Source organism: Bos javanicus, chromosome 8 (assembly GCF_032452875.1).
Source record: "Bos javanicus breed banteng chromosome 8, ARS-OSU_banteng_1.0, whole genome shotgun sequence".
Taxonomy (NCBI): domain Eukaryota; kingdom Metazoa; phylum Chordata; class Mammalia; order Artiodactyla; family Bovidae; genus Bos; species Bos javanicus.
Window position 1 is genome coordinate 104,968,564 of NC_083875.1, and position 9,256 is coordinate 104,977,819.

At 44.8% G+C, this 9,256-nt stretch overlaps 1 long non-coding RNA gene across 1 annotated transcript; it reads left to right on the forward strand.

Annotated features, from left to right (window-relative positions):
- The first annotated feature begins 401 nt into the window (after positions 1 to 401).
- LOC133253464 (uncharacterized) lies at positions 402 to 6,810 on the forward strand. Its single transcript, XR_009738304.1, has 2 exons — positions 402 to 522; positions 5,952 to 6,810. It is a non-coding gene; the product is annotated as an uncharacterized LOC133253464 (long non-coding RNA).
- Positions 6,811 to 9,256: the final 2,446 nt, after the last annotated feature.

Consider the following 9,256-nt stretch of genomic DNA (forward strand, 5'->3'; position numbering starts at 1 on the left):
AAAACAATGAAGAAGTGACAGTAATTGTAGCTACATCTGAAGAGAAGACTTAGGAATGAATCAGGAAAGGCTTATAGAATTAACTATGCTTTGCCGTCTGAGCCACCAGGGAAGCCCAATAAAGAATGTAAGGCTTTCTATTCCCAGGTGTGCAAGTGGTCAAGAATATGCCTGCCAATGCAGGAGACACCAGAGATGCGGGTTCGATCCCTGGGTCCAGAAAATCCTCTGAAAATCCTCATGCAGTACTCTTGCTCACAAAATTCCTTGGACAGAGCCTGGCAAGCTACAGCCCATGGGGTTGCAAAGAGTCAGACATGACTAAGCATATGCACACAGTAGAGAGTGTAACTAGTTTTGAAGTTGGGTAGTTTTCACTTTCATGCTTTGGAGAAGGAAATGGTAACCCACTCCCGTGTTCTTGCCTGGAGAATCCCAGGGACGGGGGAGCCTGGTATGCTGCCGTCTATGGGGTCGCAGAGAGTCGGACACGACTGAAGCAACTTGGCAGCAGCAGCGGCAGTATGTATGATGATTTAATATATTATGAAGTTTATGAGTGCAATTGCATAAAACTGACCATTAAGAAAAATTGTAAGTATATCCACAATGATGATGTCATGAACTGAAGATGGTGATAAATTCAATTTTATGTATCTAAGTTTCAGTTAAGGGAAAAAGCAATCAAGGGAACAAACAAACTCATTTGTGTTTTCAAATTCTTAGTGTTTTGCTAATTAAAAATAAACTTCTGTCTTTCAATCTGAAAAAAAAATATGGGGAGAGGAAGGTTAAAATTTGCAATCCAAGAAGAATGAATTAGTTAGGGACACCTGCTGCTGCTGCTGCTAAGTTGCTTCAGTCGTGTCCGACTCTGTACGACCCCATAGACGGCAGTCCACCAGCTCCCCCATCCCTCGGATTTTCCAGGCAAGAAGACTGGAGTGGGTTGCCATTTCCTTCTCCAATGCATGAAAGTGAAAAGTGAAAGTGAACTCACTCAGTCGTGTCTGACTCTTAGCGACCCCATGGACTGCAGCCTACCAGGCTCCTCTGTCCATGGGATTTTCCAGGCAAGAATATTGGAGTGGGGTGCCATCGCCTTCTCCGGGGACACCTAGCAGACATCAAAGATCTGAGCAGCATTTATCATTAGGAAGAAGTGTAGGGATAAAGCAACTACTTTTTCGTAGGAACTTCACTTGGCATATCCACTTATAAATGAGCTTGTTTGCCTGATCCAGGCAAGCCAGATCTAGGGTTTTGTAAATAGACCTTCAGTTCAGTTCAGTTTAGTTCAGTCATTCAGTTGTGTCCGACTCTTTGCGACCCCATGAATCGCAGCACACCAGGCCTCCCTGTCCCTCACCAACTCCCAGAGTTCACCCAGACTCACGTCCATCGAGTCAGTGATGTCATCCAGCCTTCTCATCCTCTGTCATCCCCTTCTCCTCTTGCCCCCAATCCCTCCCAACATCAGAGTCTTTTCCATAAATGAGTCAATTCTTCACATGAGGTAGCCAAAGTACTGGAGTTTCAGCTTTAGCATCATTCCTTCCAAAGAACACCCAGGACTGATCTCCTTTAGAATGGACTGGTTGGATCTCCTTGCAGTCCAAGGGACTCTCAAGAGTCTTCTCCAAATAGACCTTAGGAGGATTAAATAACCAAGCTGAGTCTAAAACGGTCAGTAGGAGCTAGATGATGAAGGCAAATGACAAAGGTTGGTGTTCCAAAAATAACCAACTTATTTCCTGTATTGTTTAGGATGTAATTGGTTGCTGGTGACAGAAACCTAACAATGGGAAAAAACAGCTCTGAATTTATTTATTTTTTCACCTATCAGGAAGTCCAGCCTTAACAAAGCCAAGGCAGATTTCTGCTTTTTGTTGTTGTTGTTTTTTTCTTTGTTTTCCCTCACCCCGTAACCATGTTAAGTAGTCTTCAGAGGTCTAGGCATCTTACTCACCTTCAGATCAGGAAGAGGACGGGTGAGTGACATTATCGACACTCAATCCTTTTATCAGGAGAAAGACAGTTTTCCTGGAATAGTCAGAAAATTTCCACATATTTTTCATTGTCTGGAACCAAGTTGCATGACCATTCTTGGGAGTTTTTCCAGCTTTCACAGAGGAGATGAGTCAGGAAGAATGCCAGCAGGAGTGGGTGTATGTTAGCTCACTGACAGTGTTTGACAGCTCACACCACCCCTGCTCTCCTGGGAGCTTTATGAAGGCACCATTGGTATTTACATTATTGCCTTGTTTCTCCCAAATACAGAGCACAATGTTATGCCCAAAGAAGGATAGCAGAAAACATTAATTGCAAAATAAATTCAGATAAATAAATTCAGTTTATTCCAATAAGCATTTATTAAATGGGGTCCATATGTTAGTAACTGTTTAAGTACAGTTCGAGACTGAGACTCTGAGGGCTGGTGGATGGATAGTCAACATATGCTATGGCAGAGGTTAGGAAATAGGGGCACGTATGGGACTCTTTCAGGGAATTCAGAGAGGAAGCACATGGCCCACTTTAGTGAGCTGGAGAAGAAAGGCAACAAGGGAGTCAGAGACAGGATAGTGTAAGTTGTGCTTAGGTAACAAATGGCCCCTAAATCTCAGTGCGTAACCACAGGGTTTATTTCTCCATGATGGTAGGTGGACATCGTCCTCAGCTGTGGTTTGGTCCACTTCAACCACAGCCTGGGACTCAAGCCAAATGAGCAGCGTCTCTCTGGAGAATGGACAGCAGACAGAACGAGGCAACCACACACTGGCCCTTAGAAGCTTCTTCTTAGAAGTGACACATGTCAGTTCGCTCATGCCAAACTAAGTCACATTTTTCTAACAAAATTAACACTGTAAGGGTGTATGATCCTCCACTGAGAAGCACAAAGGGGATGTAGTGTTATGTTGTCTAAGGGCAGGGTCCAGCCATGCTCTCTGGGCCTCTGGTCTACCCCTCCCAACTTCTCCTTTCCCTAGAGGCCAGTTGTCAAGTTCTCTTAGTGTGGGAGAGCCGTGGGATGGGCTGAGTGGCCAGAGATGAGCTGAAGGAGCCAGGACACTGACTTCATCACTACCTGGTCCAGAAAGGGAGACTGAGAGAAGAAGACAATATCCAGAGCTAAGAAGATCCCGGCAGGATGTGGCTTTTCAGGAGGTAGAAAGAGAGATTTCACCATCGGTGTCTTTCCGATTGCTCTTCTCCCGGCATACAGAAGCTGGTGGCCCAGACTCCTGGGATATTTTATTTTTTTTGGCTGCCAACATCAGCTCAGCAAGTGCCAGTTGTGAGGATGGACCTGGTGGAATGCATGGGGCTTGGAGTCTTCGGAGGCCAGGGGAAGTTAGCCAGGCACAGGGACAATGACCAGACATTTTATTATTGTCAGTAGAAATAAACATGCACAAATATGGATTTAGCACACGAAGAGCCAGATTAAGATTGAGCTTTGGAGGAGAGACCATCTTAGGTTTATTGCCTTCTTAAGGTGTCTTAAACTCCATTGCCTTTCTCCTGCTTCTCACTGGGAGTCAAATCCTCCTTTAAAATCCTCTCTACACAACCAGTTTTAAGATTGACTGTTACTAAGGTACTCACAAACTCAGGGTCCTGTCTGTGGGTGCCAAAATTATCCCCTTGGACTTCAGCATGGAGGTACATAGAACACCTAGCTAAAACCACATGAAGTTTAATTTCATTCCTAGCTCTGGAATTTTCTTGGGCCCTCAGGTTCTCATTAACTTCTCCAAGCCTCAGTTTTCCCATTTGTAAAAGGAAGATGCAGATTACAACTCTCCTGCTTTTCTCAAAGAACTATTTGGGAAATCTAGTGAAAGCCTTTATTTATTAAACACCTACTGAACAGAAGACTTATCTGGACATAAGTGGGGACACATTACCACTTAAAATATTTATGTAAGTGTAATGTAGGAGATGTAGGTTCGATCCCTGGGTCAGGAAGATCCCTTGGAGTAGGAAGTGGTAACCTGCTCCAGTATTCTTGCCTGGGAAATCCCATGGACAGAGGAGCCTGGCTGGCTACAATCCATGGGGTCACAAAGAGTTGGACACAATTTAGCAACTGAGAATGCATGTATGCAAGAAATTTTTGTTTTTTTAATTATATTTGAGAAAATTATAGTTTTTCCACAAAGGAACATTTATGGCAAGTAAATGATTAATTCTGGCATCAGAATCTATACTTAAGGCTTCAGAATATTCTAAACAATCTCCAGTTGTCCAATTGAGAACATGAAGCTTCTGACACAGAAATTGCTTAACTTAGGTCGTCAACATTTCCCATTGGTTTATGATGGTAGACTCCTGTCTCTCTGCTCCCAACTGCTCCAATCCTTTGTATAAGCAACAGATGAATCTAAAGACATTTTGCTCCTGCTGAGAATATTTTCATGACTTTCAGCTCTTCCAAGAAATTCACATTGTTTAGATATTCCGTATTTTTAAAAACCTAGACTCTGTCCATCTCTCCAGCATCATCTCTTGACACATCTCTTCCTGCCTCCAACAATGCTGTCCTGACCCTTCCACACATAGACTCACAATTGTGTATGCATTTTCTCTGGGATCTTCAAACCCTTGAAGAGGTCCCAGTGCCTTGAGCCTTTGCATACTTCTGTCTAGACCGTCTTTATGCTTGTAAATTATGACTTAGGTTCAACTAAAATGTGTCTTCCAGAGCTCAGCTTGAAAGTCACTCTGGGGAGCCCTGCATGACATCTGTCTTTTTCTTCTGCCTTCACAGCCTGCATCGCAACTGACATCCACTGATTGGAGTTACTGTTATGTGCTGTGTTTCTTTTCCAGAAACACAGTGTTATTAGACTCTGAGTTCTTTGAAGACAGGGATGAAATCTCATTAATTTTCTCTTTCCTTCACTTCTTTCCTTCCTTAAGTAGTGCATGAGTTCCTACTTTGGGCCAGACACTGTGTTCTGAAGATTCTTACATCTTTAGGCCTAATATGGTGCCAGACACAAAGCAAGCCAGCAATAAAGATGAGTGATGGAATGGAGCCACCGATTAATCAAAGGTTCAGTTCAAACAGGCTCAGCCTTTTCTCCCATCTAAAGCTATGCGGAGGTTCAGGAAGATCAGCAGGTTTTCTGACCTTTGCTTTTTCCCACATTGTTATTCATTTTCTGGTTTTAGCTTCTGACAGACAGAAATAGACTGCCACACTTTTCTAGGATATATCATCTAATTAGTGAACCACCCAGGCCCTTGATCTAGCTTATTGTTTTGCTTTATGGTCTTGTGAGCTTGCTCTCCTGTCTAGTAGGAAAGGCACAGGCGTGGAGTCCAAGGGGTTCTGGTGCTCCTGCTTACACACGTGTCCTCTGGACCAGTCATTTACCCTTAATGAGCCTCAGTGTCCATATTTATAAAAAGAAAATGCTCATATGTGGTCCTGTGAGGAATAATTTGGAAGATGGGCTTCCCCTAAGTCTCAGCGGGTAAAGAATCCACCTGCAATGCAGGAGACTCAGGAGAAATGGGTTCGATCTCCGGGTCGGGAAGATGCCCTGGAGAAGGAAATGGCAACCCGTTCCGGTATTCTTGCCTGGAAAAATCCCATAGACTGAGGAACCTGGCAGGCTATCGTCTCAAGAGTCACAAAGAGTCAGACATGACTCTGACTAATGGCTAATGTTTATAAGTAATTGACCCAGGGCTTGGTAAGGAATGGATTCTCCCAAAATGTGTCTGCCTGTGTCTTTCACCCAAAATGCATGCTGCCAGAGGAAGACTCTAAAGAGACAGAGGGGGATTAAAACATACCAGTTAATGGATATTATCTACTGAGAAGGTGGGGAGTTAGAAACACTGGCTAAGGAGAAGTGTCACATCACTCCTAGAATTGTTGGGAAAATCATTATGCCTCATTATTTTCACGTCTAAAATTGAGATATTTTGCTTTCTAGGAGGATGTCACGATTACTCAATGAGAGAATGAAAGCAAGGTCCTTCCTCAAGGCTCTGTCACAGAGGGAAGCCTTCATCAATTTTGGTGACAATAATATTGTATTGTCCATCTTCATTCCATCGGTTTGGATGGCTAAGCTGCGCTTTAATTCTGAGATTCTTTAACTCTGACTGCTGGTCCAGACTGGCATAGATCCTGGGGGCAGTGACAGAGTCCAGATCCCCTCCAGAGCGTGACCCACAGATTCTATACTCTGAAGGAATGTGGTGAGACAAGAACCAGACCACATGTCGCTTTATTCTCAAGCCAACCGCACGGCCCAGATGTGTTTTCTGACACCTCTGAACCTTCCTGGGGATGGACTTTCTGGGCCGGGTTCTGGGACATGTGGGGATTTTGTTTTTCTCCCTCTCTCGTGGGTCTTAATGGAAAAGCTCTGTCACTGGCAACAGAAAAAGAGTGGTGTCAGCATTGTTGAGACTTTCCATGAATTCCAATTACACATCATTTCCAGTTACAGAAAAAAAAAAAAAAAAAGCAGAGGTACTGGGCCCTGTTTCCCAACCACGGTGTTCAGAATGCCCTTTTACCAGAATGCATTTCTCAACACGGCACGGTGACCAGTGGTCTGCAGTGTGACCTTGCATAAATCTATAACTGCATGACCTGGATAGTCACCGATCCAGGAGAAGTGGAGGCCGTATGTGAGGCTCAAGCTCATGATTAGAGCTCAGGTTCTGACGTGGGACAGCTCCACACAGACCAATGTGTAGCAAGAGATCTCCTCAGTTTTCCCTCCTATTAAATCGGCACGCTGGGCTTTCCTGGGAGGATTAAACGAGATCATTTTATGTAAATGCTTTAGTCAACTGCCTGGTACCAAGAAATCTGTCCACTTCTGCTTCCATTATTATTAGATACTCACTGAGAATCTACCATGTTCAGTAACCTCTGAGTGGTTATTACCACATTCAGTCCTTAGAACAGCACTGCAAACGGGCCATTTTCGTAACGCTGAACACAAGAAAAGAGAAACTTAGAGACTTCAGGTAACTCACCCAGAGCCACCCGAGGGCAAGGGGCAGGGCTGGAATTTAACCTGGGGCCACTTTGATGCCAACACCTATGAGGATCTTTCCACTGAGAGACAGACGTTGACCTTTGACACTTCACTTTTCCTGACAAACACAGACAGGGAATGACTAATCAGAGGGAACCAATTCTTTTCAGACAAACAAACATGTTTAGAGCACTTTGTATGTGCCTAGCAGTGTGAGAGATGAAGAAAAGTGGACGTCCTGATCCTTGGCCACAGCTTATTGTTTATTTGAGGTTGTAAGACAGGAAGATTGATGGGAGTGCTCTGGAGCCCCGAGGATGCCAGGATCGCAGACAGTGTCTTAATATCTATAACCAGAATACTAGAGACTGGATGGCTTAAACAGCAAACTTTTATTTCCCGTGGCTCTGGAGTCTCAGCAGCCCAGGACGAGAGAGCTGGCAGATTTCGTGTCTGCTGGGAACCCGCTTCCCTGTTCATACATGGCTGTCTTCTCTCTGTGTCCTTATACTGTGGAAGGGACAGGAGAACACTTTGGGATTTCTTTGATAAGGACACAAATCTGATTCATGAGGGCTCCACTTCAGAGGGGCCTCACCTCCCAAGACCATCACACTGGAGGTTAAGATTTCAACCTATGAATTGTGTGTGTGTGGTGTGTGCTCAGCTGTGTTTGACTATTTGTGACGCTAGGGCTATATAGTCCTCCAAGCTCCTCTGTTTATGGGATTTCCCCAGGCAAGAATATCAGGGTGGGTTGTCATTTCCTTCCCCAGGGGATCTTTCTGACCCAGGGATAGAACCCACATCTCCTGCATTGACAGGCAGATTCTTTACCACGGTGCCAACTGGGAAGACTTATGAATTTTGAGGGGAACACAAACACAGCAGACAGTGATTCCTGGGTCATGTGGTCAAAATATCTTCCAAGAAGGGTTGAAGAACTTGTAGATTCTGGCAGAGTCATGGGAGCTGCCGTGGGAGGAAGGAAGGTCACCCAATCCTTGGTGGTGTGGAGTTTCTATAAGCACGCAGGAGACAGCTCAGTTAGTCCTTCTCTGAGAGGTCTTCCCTGCTGCCCAGGTAAGATCCCCTGGAGGAGGAAACAGCAACCCACTCCAACATGCTTGCCTGGAGAATCCCGTGGACAGAGGAGCCTGGCGGGCTACATCCACAGGGTCACAGAGTCAGACACGACAGAGTGAGCATGCACACACATCCACAGCACACCCCTTGGTACATAGTAAATGCAAGTCTCATTCTCACAGACTCGTAGGGAGGAATGACCATCTGCCTTGCTGGCTGGATCGCCCTGATGTAGGCTGATGATGTGGGGCGCTGTTTCCCTGTTGGCTTTCTGGCAGAGGGTTAACAAGTGCTGGATTTCAGAGGAAAGAGGCGCTGCCCGAGTCCTGAGCTTTTCCTCCAGCTTTTTGCGGTGGTAAGTTCTGCCTTTCCTGTAGCCATGGGTCATGGTATGTGCCATGAGCATTGCCCCCTCCTTGTCATGCTTCCTATGCAAAGTTTCCCTGTGCAACCAGACAGCTCCTTGCGATAGTCTCATCCGGCAGTATGTCTGGGGCTCTCAGAAATACCTGCTTTAGGGTGGATCAGGACCAGCTGGGTACATATAAGCCAGAGTTAGCTTCCATCCTTCAGCTTGTAAGATATAGTGTTTTCTTTTGCTCACAGATATTTTTTCCTTCTTCTCTTTCACTTCAATAACTCCTACTGCCCTTTCGAGCTCAGCTTAAATCTTCCACTGGAAGCCTTTGTACCCTTAGGTACCACCTCTTAGGGCCTTTCTCATCTTGGCCATGCGACAGATTAATTATTGAATTACTTTTCCACAGTGTCAGTTATCTTTAGCTTTGATTAGTTTATTAAGTGAGTTTATCATCTGTAGAACTTTGGAGACTTAAGAGAAATTTTTCACAGAACTGATAGTTTTTGATGAAGGGGAATTGGAAGCAAAAGCGATATGGGCCTCAGTGGGGGTCTCAGAGCCTCATAGCATTGAGCAACTTTCTGAGTGAGTCCCAGGAGGAGAGGCTGGAAAGAAGGAATATAACAATGGAAAACTTGACTCACTTGAAAATTTGTCCATGAGCCAGTCCTGAAGTCAAATATGACCTCATCAAAGCTTTCCCCCTTGATCATAGTCATATATATTAATGCATGTGTGTGTGTGAATGCATGTGTGTGTGTGAATGCATGTGTGTGTGTGTGTGAATGCATGTGTG